Source organism: Protopterus annectens, chromosome 5.part0, assembly GCF_019279795.1.
Source record: "Protopterus annectens isolate FY-2018-M chromosome 5.part0, PAN1.0, whole genome shotgun sequence".
Lineage (NCBI taxonomy): Eukaryota > Metazoa > Chordata > Ceratodontiformes > Protopteridae > Protopterus > Protopterus annectens.
Genome location: NC_056735.1, coordinates 1,053,446,411 through 1,053,464,324, shown reverse-complemented (window position 1 = coordinate 1,053,464,324; position 17,914 = coordinate 1,053,446,411).

Below are 17,914 nucleotides of genomic sequence, written 5' to 3'. Positions count from 1 at the left end.
ACAAGAAAACCTCAGATGACATCAGAATATGTATTTACCCATGATATTTGAACAAAGCATTAAAAAAACACATCATCCAATGCGCACAATCGAAGAAGTCGCAGCCTTGATGCCAAATGCCACTATTTTTTCTGTCTTAGATGCAAAGAGTTAATTTTGGCAGAATCAGCTTGACAAGAAATCATCATTGCTCACTACTTTTAGTACTCCATTTGGTAGGTACAGATTTTTCAGAATGCCATTTGGGATAAATTCTGCAAGTGAAGTATTTCAATGTGCAGTGGAGCAAACTTTTCCTGGGTACCCTTGTGCTATTATAGTAGACAGCATACTGGTAGGAGGTCATGATGAGGCAGAACATGACAGAAACCTCAGAAAAGATCTGAAAATGGCACATCAAGTGAATCTTAAGCTCAATGCCCAGAAATACAAGTTCAAGGTACAAGAAATTACATTTGTTGGTCATTTATTTACAAGTACAGGCCTATGATCGGACCCTTCAAAGCAAACAGCCATTCTTGAGATGCCAGCACCAGGCAATGTTCAAGCTCTGCAACGTTTTCTTGGTGTGGTCACCTACCTAGGCAAGTTCATTCCAGACTTGAGCCAACTTTCGGCACCAGAGAGCTGACACATAAATATGTATCCTGGTCTTGGTTAGAGCAGCACCAAAGAGCATTTGAAGTCCTGAAACAGAGAATTGCTAGTCCACCAACACTGAGATACTATGACATTCACAAGCCAGTTATACTTTCCTGTGATGCTTCAAAATTTAGTCTAGGTGCAGTCATTTTACAACAGGATCAACCTGCTGCCTATGTATTGAGAATTCTTACCCAAACTGAGATGCAGTATGTCCAGATCGAGAAAGAGCTTTTGGCAATTGTGTTTGCATGTTCAAAGTCCCATGATTAAGTTTATGGTAGACCTATCCAGATCGAAACAGACCACCAACCCTTAGTCTCTATCTTGAGAAAGCCTATGCATTCAGCCCCAGCTAGACTGCAATGCATTATGTTCAGATTGCAAAAGTACACTTTCAACCTTGTCTGCAAGAAAGGTGAATTTCTTTATCTTGCTCATACCTTACACAGATTGTCCAGAAATATCACAGAACAGCATGAGAATGAAAACCTTGATTTTGAAGTCATGGAAGTGAGAACCTTTTCTTCCACACTTCTTGATGAGTTGAAAGATCACACAGCCACAGATATAATTTTACAAAGGCTCGTCCACTTTATCAATCAAGGTTGGCTGTTAAAGCAATTTAGTTTACCTCAAGAAGTGCAACCTTATTTTCCATACACAGATGAGATTTTGGCTGACAATGGTATCATTATGAAAGGTCCAAAAGTGATTGTTCCAAAGTCCTTGCAACCTGAGTACATTACTATCTTGCATTGTGGTCACTCAGGTACCAAATCTACCAAAAGAAGGACAACAGAACTAGTATTTTGGCCTTCTACATCACAAGACATTGAGCCAGCACTTTCATCTTGTTCAGTGTGTAATAGTGCAAAGTCACATCAGCAGATGGAACCACTTCAGCTTAACCAGATTTCAGAACTACCTTGGTCAATAGTAGCCACAAACATTTTCAAGTGGAATGGTCAACATTATTTGGTGTTAGTATACTCTTACTCCACTTGGCTTGAGATTGACTTACTTCCCAACCTAGCATGCAGTACTGTCATTACCAAGATGAAACGTCATTTTGCAGTCCATGGTAGTCCACACAAAGTTATTTCTGACAATGGCAAGCAATTTACAAGCCAATAGTTCAAAAGATTTGCTAAAGAATGGGATTTTACTCATGCCATAAGTAGTACAGAGTACCCACAGTCAAATGGTTTGGCAGAACCTGCAGTTCAAAGTGCAAAACAGTTACTTGAGAAGACAAAACAAGATAATAGTGATGTTTTTCTGACTCTCTTGAATCTCAGAAATGTTCTTCGTGATAAACTTCTTGGTTCACCTGCTCAGAGATGTCTGTCAAGGCAAACCAGAACCACATTACCAATCAGTAGTCAATTGTTCGTTCCAAGTGTCAAGAACAACAGGTTAGCGAAAGCAAATCTGTTGAACAAATGCCTAACCCAGAAGTCCTACTACGATAAGACCAGCAAACCGCTCAATCCATTATGAGAAGGAGAAGTGGTAAGGATGTAAACATCCAGAGTTTATGACTGGATTGGTGTCATGAAGAATACTGGTCCTAAGCCAAGACTGTACACTGTGGAATCAGAAGGAGCAGTATTTAGGTGGAATTGGAAGCATTTGAGACAGGTGTCTGAGCCTATACCATAGCATATAGCTTGTGAGAAAGACTTTTTTTATCTCAGAGTGAGTTGTCCAGTGTTCTAATTCCAGTGGAAGGTCCAGAGGACATTCCCGTTCTCCAGTGGAAGGTCCAGAGGACATTCCCACTCCTGTGATGAATCCAAAAGCTTCTGATATGAGTTGTGCACCGCAGATTGTCCCTGTTGCTAAATTTAGCCCAGATTGTTATGTTACGAAATATGGTCACATATCTAAACCCTGCAGCAGGTAAGAAGTAAATTGGACATGAACATTGTGTTTTATTTCCAGTGTATATACTAATGCATGTCTATCTCTAATATTGTTTTTTCAAAGGGCAATCTTTCTAAGAGGGAGGATATAGATCAATGTGTGTGTGTATATACCTTTAAGAGGCTATCCAAGGTCTTGCACAAGTGTATAAATATTGAGTACGTGAGCCTGACTGCCATTTTGTAGTTAGCTGTTGAGATGTAAACATGTATGTATGTAAGGTAGTATGTCTGTTAACTAGTTTGTTCATATTTTATGATGCTGCTATCCATCCTGATGTGTTTCTATGTATTAAAGCAACTAAATGAAAACCCCAGTCTTTTTGTTATATGTAGTAAAATATGTTTACATTCCTGGTTATAGCTAAAAATTTTGAAAACTTGAGGGGAGGGGATGTACGCAATAAGACAGAAGAGGTGGAGGCCAAATGGATAGTAGCCCTCAGGGGCTATACTGGACATGGTCTTAATGAGCAGATACTATTAAGACCAAAGTTAAAGTCCAGACCCCTACGAAGATAACATTTTTTTTGCACAAGCCTAGAACAGTCTATAGTGTTTTATAAGTTATATTATGCTGTCATATATTGATGTTCTTTCTTTCTATATATATTTATATATTTATATATTGATCAAAGTTTTTATAATCTTTTTTAATGTTTTAGTCACTAGAGCATGTGAATTTTTAGTGATCATGTGATGCTGTTTATGGTATTTAAATGTGAGGTCTGTATTCTTGTGATTATTGCACCTGATGAAGCAATTGTGAAAGCGCTTGTGCTATATTTAAAAGTTTCCGTTTTTCACCTGGAGCCTAGCCTGTGCCTACTCTTTGTTTTAGCTTTCTTGTTATATGTGTTAGAGATGAACGAGCAACAGGTGTATTATTTAGGGAGTGTTTACTGTCATCTTCTATCTACAGGAGACATGGGGCTAGCCCAGGAGTGAATTTACGATTTAGTAGAAAGGACCTAGAGTATATATAAGTCTTAAACAAGTATTGAAAAAGAAACAAATGTTTATAAGTAAATAGCGAAAATGAATTTTTGGATTTTTATATCTGCATATGCATTTTGTATTTTTTATGTTATATTATGTATTCTTTATGCTATACACTGATATTCTCGCTTTTTAAGACTATACCTTTAAGAAGAAATTTATAGTTTAATGAGCTGTGTCATGCGATTTTGCACTCATTGTATTTAAATAAGGCTGAAAACCGTGGTGGTGCAGCGGTAGTGTTGTTGCCTCACAGCAAGAGGTTCTCCCATTCTATTCTCAGCTGGAGTGCGGGGAGTGCCTTCTGTGTGGAGTCTGCATGTCCTCCCCGCAGTCGAGTGGCGTTCCGAAAGACATGCATGAATGGGCATGCCTTCACTGAAGGTTGGGCATCGAGCTAACAACTTGGCACCGTAAAAACCTACTGCCAATCATTAGCAGACCAGAGTTCCACTGTGGCGACCCCTAACCAGGAAAAGCCAAAAGACAAACAACAACAAGTATTTAAATAAGGCTGAAAAATCTCTTTCTTTACATACTGAAGAAGGATGCAAGTCTGAAAGCTTTGTGACTTTGTTACTTGGATTTTATTTCTACATGTCAGTTATTTCCTTTCACTGGACATTTGCTTCAATCTGAATTTATGACTTCCCATCCAATGGTCAAGGTTACATTTGAATAACATTAGGGATAGACTCTGCATTACATGGATGGGGAGACTATTCCAGAGCATGGAGATCCTTTAAGACACATATCTCTCTCACCAGCATGTTATATTTATATCACAAACAATGTTTAAATCCCTGGCTCTAGTGTTCCTGGAGCTGCAAAAGCTTCAACAGGGCCGGATCTAAGGATGCCTTATATGCTAGGAATAGATTGCCTCTCACCAACATGTAGAAGACTGAATACAGAGACAGGGCTCTAAGGTGATCTGTATAGGATAGTATGTTAATACTCTGGATTCTCATGGTGAAGAACCTCTGGCAGCATTCTAACTATTGCATATGTCTAGTCAGGTACATGTTGAAAGGGACATTTTACTCAATGATTGCTGTGATAAGGTCTGAGTAGAGTGGTGCCATAACTTCTTTAGATCTGAATAACATACCCTTACTTATAAGTTGGGTGATGTAGAATGATTTTCTTACCACCTTTCTACTTGTCAGTCAAAGGCCAGGCTACATATGTTCTCAGATACCTAACTACTGGGTCAACTCTTAGGGGTGTCTTAATAATGTATAATTTTCCTTTGTGAATGTTTTCCCAAAAGGCACAATGATTTACTTTCTTGCACTGAGTTTTAATCCATGGTTCATGCAGGATGCTGATTTCATGGGAGGAATTTATGATAGCTCACAATTTGCAGTCATCTTTGAACTTCGAGAGCCAGAGACCCTTGAAATTAGCCTTCACCTCTGAGAGGTAGCTGCCAAACAGGAGAAGGCCCTGCTTGAAGCCCTGTGGTACTCCTCTGGTGACCTGCATTTTGGTGGAGGTGATCTCATTAATCCTGCTTTCTTGTGTCCTATATGTGAGCTAGCTGGCAATACAGTGAGTTATGTAAAGATTTACACCTAGTTCAGTGACTGTGTCAACAATACCTTAGTTGCACAATTTATAGAATGCATTAGCCAGATCTATATAGGTGGTATGCACCATTTTCCCTTCATCCATTGCCTTGGTTACCTACTCAAAGAAGTCTACCAGACTGAGTAGCCATGACCTTTCCTTGACAAAACCAAATTGGGATAGGTCTAGTATTTGTAGGTTACCAGTGCCATCATTTCCATGACAATCTGTTCCAAGGCTTTGATTATTAGAGTATTCAGACTAATTCTTCTGAAGTTTCTAGGGCCAGATGACAATCCACCCTTGTGAAAGGGGATAACCATTGCCACCCCCCCATTTACTTGGTATATAGCATATTTTGAGTCTGTATTTGAAAAATTACTCAAGTAGTCCTGATAGGTCATGTTTCAGACTATTTAGGAGACAGCCCGCGATATTGTCAGGCCCCACTGAGGCTGTGTTTTTGGCTTTAGAGAGGACTGCCATGACCTGTTTCCTGCGAATACTTGGGGGGTATGCTTATAGGGACTTTCCAGGGGGTAGCAGAGGGAAGGGGAGCTGTGGGTGAAGTTGAGCTGAATTTGCCAGCCAGCAGGTTTCAGACATAACAGTAGAAGGTGTGGAAGATGACTTTAGCCTGAGAGGTTAGCTTGACCTCATAATTAGCCGTGTGGATTTAATTAGTTATTTTAGTTTCCTGTTCAGTCTAATTAGTGAGCTCTTGTCATTATGAGAGTTGCTGTTTCTGATTTTGGCCACGCCTTTTTTCCTTTTGTTATATACCTTGTTAAAATATATATATACCTTGTTAAAATAAGGAGTCCACCACTGTGATTTCTTGAGTCTCTGTTGGGCTTACTTCTAACAGGTACAGCAGTCTCTATGTAGCCATTTACAGGTTTGTACTGTATTTCTGTGAAGAATTTTGCACAGACTGTTGTGAACTCAGGATTATGTGAGGTACTGAATTTTGACAAACTACCACTTAATAAGACATAGCTTGCCCTTGAATGGTTCATAACTGTAACATGTTTTGCTAAGTTTTCCAAGTTAATTTTTATTTTGAAGTAGACAGCTTTGTGATCTGACCTTACCAGTGAGGACATGAGCCAGGGGTGCAGCACTCACCCATATTAGTGAAAACTAGGTCCAATCTGTTTGAACCCCTGCGTGGAGTGTACACTAATTGATCAAGGGTATTTGTGTTAATAAAGTCCAAGAAATGCTGTGCCAGCAAGTTGGAGGCAGTGTATGTTTACAAACAGATAATTAAATTATCCCATGAATAGAGTGCCTGGTTGGATGGATGGAGTGTATAAGAGTTGCAACATTCTTGTAACATAGATGGTTCCCTATGGCATTCTAAGATATAATAAGAAATTCTATGTAGGGTGATTTACATGTGGATGAACTCCAGGATATCATTCTGGTTAACCAACCTTGAGGTAATACTTTTTGCTAATTTAGATCAAGAGACCTCCATCTTTAGTCCGTCTGTGTGGCTGATTGTCTAAATGTGTGAAGGGCACTATAGCCTTGCACTGTAGGAGTACATTCTGTGGCTTTAAACCATGCCCTGGTAATGGCACAGATGTCTATATTCTCCAGAGTGAGGACAGCTTGCAGGGTATGGAGTTTCTTATTATGGTTCTTAGTATTGAGCTGTAAAATCTTTAGGTTCCTTTGGGTTTTATTTGCTATATCAGTAGGTTTTCATTGCATTGCCTAAAAAAGGTTCTAAGGGAGTGGATACAATTTTAGACAAAATCCAGAAGCCTGGGGGGTGGGGGGGGGGGGCAGGTGCAGGCCATCTTTGACAAAGCAATGTGGTCTCCTGACAATGTCCTCCTAGGATGATAGATACTGAATCCCCTGGAATGACACCAGAAACTATGCCAATTGTTAAAGTCAATCATTTTTATTTTCATACTGTGGCATCATCCTTGGTAAGGGTTGAATGTTGCTCAATGGAAGGCACATATCAGTCTAAGACACATATTTCAATTGCTTCTTTCAACTCCACATGGTTTGAAATCATCAGAAACCATTGGATATAACTAGCAGGCTTCCAATAATAGTAACAAACTTTAAAGCAAAATGCTAACTATTATTTAGAACATCATAACACTTTTCTGTCACAATTATTGATTCAGCAGGCATAAAACCCATCCAGTGTAAAACTTCTGGTAATGCGCATAAAAAGACCAAAGCTATGCTTACCTAAGAAACCTACCTGTAAACTCTCTTCAAGTTTAGTTGCTGTGTAAATTTCAAAGATGCATCTCCTTTTATAAGCTGCAGCTACAATAGGCCACCGACTTCTGCTAATGGTGTCATGTCGCATATGTGGCAGAAGGCATTTCACAGGTCTATATTAAATCATCAAATGATTGGATCATTGAACAGCATTTCATCAGAAATGCCATTCATCAACCCCCTCCCCCATATGCCATCCACCCCCTTCTAATTATATATACTGAGTCTGAGATTGCGCTACAGTGGGGAAAGATAAATTTCCTAATCCCTTCTGTAATGCGATCTCAGTCAGAATGGTTCGACGAATGGCATGTTTGATAAAATGCTGTTTGAAATGCCATTCAATGATCCAATCATTTCGATGAAATAATAAGGACTCAGATTTCCCAATATTTATTTATTTATTTATTTATGCATTTCCAGTTTGATGACCGGGGAGGTCCACTGTGCTCAAAGAGTCCGTTTTCAGTGGAGGCCTGGGGAGAAAAGCTCCAATAATACATAGTACAAGCTCCATAATATGAAGTACAATACATAATGGAAACAGAAACAAACTAAGCAAATTTTACATACAAAATAGCAAAAACTAAACAAAAGTAAAACAGCAGCTTGGAGAAGGATGTAAAGCATATTTACCTTTAGTGGTTGAGAACAGTAGTCAAGGTTAAATTAATACAGAGATTTAAATCCTCTGAGAGTGGTATACAGGTAGCATTAACATGAAGGCAGTACATAGGGTTAATCAATAGTGTGTAAGGAAGAACAAACTTTGTGTGTTATATAGTATTTATGTATTAAGCAGGTTAGATAGGTGGAGTGCAATTGCATTTCCATTTTTGGGAGAGGTAAGAATGCAGCTGGGTTTTAAAGTGTTCAGAGGTCTCAGAAATTCTTAGAGATGGAGGGAGAGAATTCCATTTTTTGGCGACAGAAAAGGATAGGAGAAGCTGACCAGTGGGACGGTTTGGTTTATAAACAGAGATTAGATTTTGGTGGGTAGATCTTAGAGTTCTGTTTGGGGTGTATAATGTTAAGATGTTTGTTAGTGCTGAGCATATAGTTGGTTTGAAAATAAACTTCTGAGTGGTGATGAGTTGGAGGTAGACAAGGTAGTTTGGGAGTTCTAGCCATTGCAGCTGGTGGAGAGGTTTACGCTGGTGAGTGGAGTATTTGGAAGTGGTGGCTAACTTTGAGATTTTATTGTAACAGGATTCTAGTTTAGAAGAGATGGAGCAAGATAGGTTGGTTAGTAGAGGAGCACCATACATTAGTGAAGGTAGTAAGAAGGTAGAGGCGAGGGTCTGTCTTGTTGAGGGGGAGAGGAAATGGGAGTTTCTGTACAGCATGCCAAGTTTCTGATGGGTTTTCTTTATATTTAGTTGAATATGGGTATCCAATTTTAGGTGTTATTCAATAGTAACTCCAAGACATTTTGCAAAAGGAACAACTTCTATAGTGGAATTGGCAAGGTATGGAATCTTGAAAGAGGTTTTGTCTAGGTGGATACATTTTGAGGGAGAGAATAGATGGATCTTTGATTTGTTGGCATTCAAAGAGAGGTGATTTTGGAGCACCCAGTTCTCAGTAGTTGAGAAGGCAGTTTGAGTTTTTGTTTGGAGCTCAGGGAGGTTTGATGCAGAGCAAACTAAAGTTGAGTCATCTGCATATTGTACTATCTTAGTGTTAGGAATGGCTGCATGGAAATCATTAATGAAGATACTGAAGAGCATAGGGCCAAAAATGGATCCCTAGGGTACCCCAGTTGGGGTGGGAAGGAAGGCTGAGGTGCCAGTCTTCCATTTTACTGCCTGATATTTGTCAGAGAAGTAGCTGCTGAACCAGGTAATGGTGTTTTGTGAGAGGTTAAGATTGGAAAGGTGGTGAAGTAGGTGGGTATGGGAGACTGTGTCGAAATTATTAGAGAGGTCAAGGAGGACAGTGGATACAACTTCTCCAGAGTCACGGGCATGGTTTACAATGTCTAGAAAAGAGAGAAGAGCTGTTATTGTGTTATGTCCAGGACGGAAGCCATGTTGTGTTTTTGGATGAGGAGTCAGATATGTGAAATGAATGGCATGAACTGAAGGTGGATGCATTTCTCAAGAATTTTTGAAATAGGGGGGAGAGAATCGCTATTGGTCAGAAATTGGAGATGTTATTATTTTTGCCTCCTTTATGGAAGGGTAGGATAAAGGCTGCACACCACAGTTTGGGGACATATGATTCTTGTATGGATCTGTTGATGAGTATGCTAATGGGGATGGCAATGCTGTCTGCTGCAATTTTTGAAAAGAGTGAGGGGATATTATCAGAGGCATTGGAGCAAGGCTTAAGCTTAGAGATAATTTTTTTATATATATGAGGTGGGGGTGGGAGATGAGTTTGGGATGAAAGGTTGGGCAGAGGGTTTGATTTGGGGGAGGTGTTGTTGTTTGGGAATGTTTTAGGTAGCTCTGCTATAGAGTTAGTAAAGAGGGAGTTGAGCAGAGTAGCGATTTCTGGGTCAGATTTACTAGTGTCAGGGCAAGGTTTGGTTTTGGTGCCTGGGCTGAGAAGTGAGTTGATGGATTTCCAGAATTGTTTGGGGTTAGATGAGTGGTTAGACTGAAGTTTGATATAGTATACTTTTTTGTCTTGTATGATATGTTTTTTGGCTAAGTTGCAGAGTTGTTTATATTTAAGAAATGTGTCAGGGTGCCTATTATGATGCTAGAGTTTCCAGGTCTTGTCCCTTTGTTGCATGAGTGTCTTGGTATCTTTACTAAGCCCAGGGGTGGAATTGGTTTTTATATGTTTTATTCTTGGAGGGGCTTGGGAGTTAAGAGTGTCTAAGAAGGTTGAGTTGAAGAATTTAACAGCACTGTCTAGAGGTAGAGTTTTTAGAGTGTCCCAGTTGATCAGTTTGAGAGAATTGGAAAAAGTTGAAGGGTTAAAGTTGTTGAGATTCCGAGTATGGATATATTGGTGTAGATGAGGAGAGGAGGGGGTTGCTCTATGGATGAAGGCTGGTAAGTGATCACTGATAGAGTCTGGTAAGGTGCCAGTGTGGGAGATTTTGTTTGGTGGGAGACACGGATCCAGTCCAGTATGGAACCTGGGGGTTATTTTTTATTAGGTCTGGTTATAGCATTTGTGAGTTGAGTGAAATTGCATAGATTGATTGAAATGGTGGGGTTATTGGCAGCAATTTTGTTCCAGTCTATGTTCACATCTCCTAGGATGTATGTTTCAAGCTTGATATTATATGAGGATATAGGATTTTGGTAGGGAGTGATGGAGAGTAGGCTAGAGTAGATTTTTTAGGCAGTCTTATCTAAGTACTTGAAACCCCAGGGGGTAGTATTTCAGAGTCTGAAATGTTGGGTTTTAGCCATGTCTCAGAGACAGCTGCTACGTCAGGTTGGGTATGGGATAGCCAAGCATGGAAGTGGGCTAATTTGTTTCTTAGACTCTGGGTATTGATGGTCAAGATTTTGAGGTATTTAGGGTTGGTAGTATGGGTGGCAATGGGGGGAGATGGATTGCTGCTGGTACTAGGTCGTGGGCTGGGGTGTATGTCTCCTGCTAGGCATAGGCAGTTAAATGGGAATGAGAGTAGGGGTTTGGATTTGCTCCTATAGTTTGGTGGGAGGTACAATAGTGCTTTGGGAATATGACATTTCACTGAGGAGGATAGGAGTTTTAGTTTAAAGCAGAGAAGTGGGTTTGGGAACACTAGGGAGGAGGATATAGTGTGGAAATGAGATGTGTCAGAGTTATGATGTGTGTTAAGGGTGCTGGTGGGGTGAAGAGGAGATAGGAAAGAAGGGGTATTTGTAAGAGGAATAGGAGGTAGCATGGTATAGAGGTATTAGGAGTAGTAGGCTAAGGGAAAGGATGAGAATGGTTTGAAGAGACATGGTGTGGTTTGGGTATAATGGAATAGTTGGGGGTTAGGTGTTGAGGATGTAATAGGATTATTGGTGACAGTGTAGGAGGGAGGAGTATGGAAGTGTATCTAGAGCTTTAAGGATTAGGGATGGGGAAGGGTGAGACAGTATTGGAGGATGGGAGGGGAGGGTATAGTAAGGAGATGAGAGTGGATTGGGTGAAATGGGGAGGGGACGTATGGCTAGAATAAGTGTAGGAGCACTGGGGGTGGGTGGGAATTGGGGGTAGGGGAGGGGAGGGGAGAGGAGTGAGACCACAGGGTGAATGGAGTGGGTAGAGCCAAGGTGAAGGAAGAAGGCAAGACTGTGAAGAACAATCAGTGGTTAGGTAGGTAAGCTCAGAGGTAAGGAAAGTATGGAGAATGTAGCACTTGTTTACTGTAGTTGTATGCATCACATAACACAAGTCTCCAGCCAAATTCCTTTTAAGCATAACAGCTTATTTAACAGCAAACAGTCTATGTAGTAAAAGCAGTCACAGCTTCAGTTAGTCCCTTAGACTATTATGAGTATAACATCATATGTAACAGTAAACAGTTTCTGTAGTAAAAGCAATCACATCAGTTAGATCCCTAGACTAAATAAAGTTAGCTAAATACTTCAGTTGGAAAACATAAATATGCCTATTAAGCCAGGTGTACCACAAACATTTGAGAAGAGCTTAAACACTTGCAGGCACTTACTTGCAGGTGTGCACACTGAAAATGGTCTGGGGAAGATTCCTCACCACAAGCAGGCCAAAAGATAACTTTCAAAATGGCGCCCCTCAAGGAGACCCACTAATATACACTAGTTAATGTACATGGGGGAGGAGGGAGATACAAAATGGGGGAAGGTGTAACCAGAAAAAGTAGGTAGAGATCTGCCCCCCCCCCTCACAGAAGACTGCAAAGAAAAACAATCAGCATAAGAAGTGGAAGCCTTGGAGCTGTAATGTAAATGTAAGCAAAGAAGAGGTAGAAGCAGGAAATTAGGAGTGTAAGCAGTTAGTTGCAGAAACACTACATTATGGCCTTGGTGTGCAACTAATACAAAGGAAGGTAAATCTATCTGGGGGACAAAATACACCAAGTAAATGGTACTTGCCTTACTTTGCAAGTATTCAGTGTGGAGGCAGATCTATTTGGGACAAGATACAGCAAGTATATTGCTAAGTTATGCCACCCAGTGGCAATAGACAAAGCTATAGTTTCCTGGGGGGGGGGGCTTGCAGGTGTGCATGCCAGCCAAAACAATGTTTAAAAAATAACTAGTAAAATTAACAAATGTGCTGTAAAAGGAAATGTAAATAACCAGCAACAATGTTTAAAACATAACTGTTAAGGACCACATCTGCTAATAGCAAGAACTGTAAATATCCAGTCACCTATGCAGACTTGCCTGGTAGGTATCCTTATTAAAAAGTGTTATTCTTGGCTTGCAATAACTATAGGGAGAAACTGGACCATAGCAGTGGTTTTATCTGGCATTGTTGCAGTTGCTGGGGGTGGGGATGATGCAGGTAGACCAAGTGTGCTATGCAGACTTGTCTGGTAGGTATCGTTATTAAAAAGTGTTATTCTTGGCTTGCAATAATAGCAGGGAGAAACTGGACCATAGCAGTGGTTTTATCTGCCAATGTTGCAGTTGCTGGGGGGGGGGGGGGACCCAAGCTGAGATGATGCAGGTAGACCAAGTGTGCTATGCAGACTTGTCTGGTAGGTATCCTTATTAAAAAGTGTTATTCTTGGCTTGTAATAACTGTAGGGAGAAACCGGACCGTAGCAGTGGTTTTATCTGGCAATGTTGCAGTTGCTAGGGGGGGGGGGTTAATAAATAAGACAGTTTATACACATCATCAAATACTAATCATCAATAAGTGCTCTCAATGGACAGTCAATTACTGCCTGTATGCTTGAAATGGTGAATTCTTCAGAGCTAACGACTAATGTGTTTTTGCGTAGTGATGTTGTTTTTGCAGTACTTGCTTTTGCCTCTAGAAAAAATATGTACTAAAATCTTTTCTCAACAATAAATTTTGAAAATAGACCTGTATCAAGAGTCAGTAGACATGATTTATTTTAGAAGCGTACTAATTGCACTTGCAAGAGTTACGTTTAGAAATTATTAATCCTGTCAATATTATGCCACTATATTAGGAACATTTTGGACTGCTAGTTGCAGCATACTGATCCACTTAAAATGGAAACATAACAAAATATGATACTCACTGTTTGCATATTAGATTTACAGTGGTGTAATTAATATTATACTACAAATATGGGAACAGTTTATACAACTATTTACAGTGTGGTAATGAACTTACAATTAAAGCTCACTGTATGTGTTTGTTTTGTCATCTTATATTAAATATAGTGAATGTTGAAAGCCACCGTACCACTATTAACAATGCCTCCTGCACCCCTCAGTGTGGGATATTGTCCCCAACATCCTTGTTGCTAATATATACTTGCCCCAAGATCATTAAATATTGAAATGGAGATAATGCTACAAGGTGCCACAAGTTGGGTGGAGTTCTAATTGTTTCTGAAGAAGTTCACGTGGAATAAAGTAAATGAAAGCATTAATTTGGTGTCCGTATTTTTCTAAGCACATTGGATTTTACCATCTGGGTCTTTGCTTATTTTGTTAACTTGTTGTGACAAACCTTTCAGTTTTGTATTCTAAGTGTTTTGTGGTTCGTGGTTCTTGGTTCCATCCTTTTGGCTTTTAAAAGTATGTCACAGGACACACTGTTGAATCTTTCCACCCATTCTGTTCTGGATAGCTTTGCTCAATTTTTGGAGCAAATTACGTCTGTCATTACCACTGCCATTCAGAGGGGTCTTGAAAGTGCAGTCATTGGTAGCAGCAGATCTACAGAGGGACCAAATGCTTCCGGACATAGTCGGAAGACTGTATCCAGTACACCAGATACAGAAGTCAGTGAGACGCGGGCTGAAGAGCTGCCATTAAGGAGGCCTGGGGAAAAGCTCCATTTAACAGAGAGAAAAAAAATTCAAAGACATAGCATAAAAAAAAGTTGAAAATTATAAATTTCAAAAATAATCAACACTATTGCAAGAAAAAGAGATGTAATAAAAATATGTTACAAAGAGAACAATGAGATAAAGCAAAGTAAAACTCTGCAGAGAAAAGGCAAAGTAAAACACTATATACGGTTATGTAGTGCATCCCTCATCAGTTCACAGTAGTAATAAGTAAATGTCATGTGTTTAGTATAATTGTAATTAGCAAGGGGGAGAGAGATGATATTTTAGTATAAATGTGGAGCATGTGATAGGAAGAGTTTATATAAAGTTGTAGAGAGGGTAGGATAGCCAGGTGAAGATAAGGAAGCACGGATTGATAGAGAAACTTTAGAGATAAGGTAGAAAAAAGTAGACAAGATTGATGTTCAACCAGGGGTATAGATTGAGCATAGCCAGGAGTCTTTCAAAAGATGCTTGAAGGAAGTGTGTTATAGTTCTAATGGCCTGTGGAATAGATTTTTTTGGCAACAGAGTAGCAGTAAACGCTATATCCAATACATTTTTGAGGTTTATAGATGGTGAGATGTTGCTTATTATTAGAACAAAGGGATCTGTTTGGGTAGTAGGAAGGAAGAATAGGGCTTAATGCAGGACAGGCATTGGGTTTATAATTTATGTTGTGGGCAGTAGCTAGCTACAAAGTGCTGGTAGTGGGGTAGTTCAAGCCACTTTTAAGGGTCTTGCAGTGATGTGTGTAATATTGTTTATTTTCAGCAAATTTAGCAACTTTGTTATAGCATATTTCAAGTTTAGTTTTAAAAGATACCTGCAAGTTGGTAAGGATAGGGGTACCATATAAGTGTAAAAGAAAGAGGTATGTGGCTGTCAGGGTGATTTTAGTAGAGTTAGTAAGAAAGATTTTATGTCTATAAACCATATCAAGTTTCTGGTGATTTTTTTTTAATATTATTTTGAATGTGGAGTTGAAATTTGTGGTTGTAATCAGTTGTCACACCAAGCAGTTTGGGATAGAATTTCTATCTCTAGATTGTTAAGTGAGAAGATGTTGATGCTGGATTTGTCCTTCAGATGTGCTTTGTGGAAGAATAGGAGCAGTTTTGTTTTTTGAGGGTTGAGTAATAAATGGGTGTTGTAAAGCCAGTTTTCAACAGAGGTGAAGGCTTCTTGGGTGATTTCAAGAAGATGCGCCATAGTGTCAGATGAGCATATTAGTGTTGAATTATCACCTTACTGTAAACGTAATGCTTGCCTAAGTGGTTTAGAAGTCATTAATGAAAATGTTACAGACACGTGGACCAGGAAGTGAGCCCTGGGGTATATCAGTGTACATAAGGAGTGAAAGTATGCAGATAAGACATGTCTGCAAAAGAGATTGACTAAATTGACCATTTTGGCACAAGGTAATATGCAGATAAATACATCAAAACCTAAGCATATGAGATTTGGAAGACATACACTGAAAGGTGAATACAGCACACATTGATTGAAATGATAGATTCATATAAGGACCTGATTATATGGGTAGATCTAGCTTTGAGTTTTTCTAATCATATCAACCAATTGGTTAATGATAGCTATAGAACTATAGGTTGTATAAAAAGATGTATAAAGTCTAGGAAATCAGAAATGATGAAGTCATTGTTTGTTAGTTATATTAGACCCAAACTTGAGTATGGAATAACAATATGGAAACCTTATAAGAAAGTAAGTATGAGTAAACTGGAAAGAGTACAGCAAGGATGTTTAACATCAGGATCTTGGCATACAACATCAGGGGATATATTTCCATAAGAACAAGATACCCAATTAAGGTGAGAGCCAAAAAGTATAAGTAAAAGAAGAGAGGTCGAACTACAAATTTGAAAACTGAAATAAAGAAGCTGGGCAAACAAATTAAGCATAGTATGAGACAAGATCAGGAAAAAAATGAAGAAAATCTATATACAGATATTGAGTATAATAGGAAAATTAAGATGTGGAAGGAGTAAAAGACATACAAAATTATAAACTGTGTGCAGATTCTAAAATTGATTCTCATACACAACAGATTATAGATATATTTACAAAATCTTATGCAAAAAAAGTTTGGCTCCACAAAGGGGGCAATAAGTTATCCTAGTGACATACAGTTAACCTCAGATACTGGAATTAAATTAGATTACACTGAAAAAGAACTGCACAAAGTGGATCAAAACAAATCACAGGGGGATGGAATTAGTAATAAGGACCTGAAAATACTTCAGCAAGAACTTACAGTACTATTGTATCTATTATTCACTAGGTCATATAAATATGGGGAGATTCTTCAGGATGAGAAACATGCAGTTATTAACCTATCTTTACGGGAAAGGGGAATAGGACAAACCCAGAGTCATATAGACCCTTAAGTCTACTTTAATGTTGTGAAAAATAATGGAGATGGTAATATTGGATAAGTTATTGTCAGAAATGGATAGTTTGGGTCTTGAAACCATATATCAGCATGCATATGCTGGAAGGAGATCTATTACCACATGTATCATGATGTTCTACAACAATATAATAACAGCTATGAATGAAAAATTGTGCTGTGATACAATAGGTCTACTTCAGTAGACTGAACGTTCACTCACCCGACTTTCATATTGCTGAGATGAAAAGGCTGACAACCAAATAACACTGCCATCCTGGAACACTGACTCTCCACTCCAGGTAAGTAACCGCTTGGACAACCTGAAAAAAAGTAAAACTGAAAGAAATTAAACCCCACCCAAAGCCTCCCACACCTCCTTTTTGGGGGACTGCACCTCCCACACCACTTAACTAAATATATCAACTCCAAGATCATACTACCATGGGGATAAGGGGTAAAGTTCAACATGGTGACCAAGCAGCTACTTATCTGGAGTGGACAGTCAGTGGTCCAGGACGTAGGCATTATGAGGTTGTCGGCCTTTTCGTCTCAGCAATATGAAAGTCGGGATGTGAATGTTTGGTCTACTGAAGTAGACCAGATGTAATTTATATAGATTTAATTTCAACATTTGACAGGGTCATACACAAAATAATGATACATAAATTAGAACAACTAGGTATTGATTTACTCTTGATAAGATGGATAGCTACATGGCTTACAAATAGGACATGGCAGGTATCATAGAGCAACTAGACAGGTGAAATTCTTGGGTACAGTCAGGGTGTTTCACAGGGTTCTGTCCTTGGCCCTTACTTGTTATCTTTCAGACTTAACTTTTTCATCTCAGGTGTTCTACAGTCTATATGCAGATGATCTGAAACTTGGTAAACTAATTACATGTGTTACTGATAAGGCATTCTGCAAAAGAACTTGACTAAATTGAACATTTAGGCACAGGAGAATAATATTCTTAAATTCTACTTTTGATTAAGTTTTTCTCTCTTTTTATCTGCCTTTCTTTCTTGCTCTTCTTTACAGTATATCTACAATAAAGTTCTTGTAAATATTCCTACTTGGGGATTATCCTGCCGCTTTTGTATTGGATTTTTTGAAGCTTATATGTAAATATATTGTCTTTGTTGATTTTATTTTATGTAAATGTTTCTTGTCAATATTACTATTATAATTTTTAATTTCTGT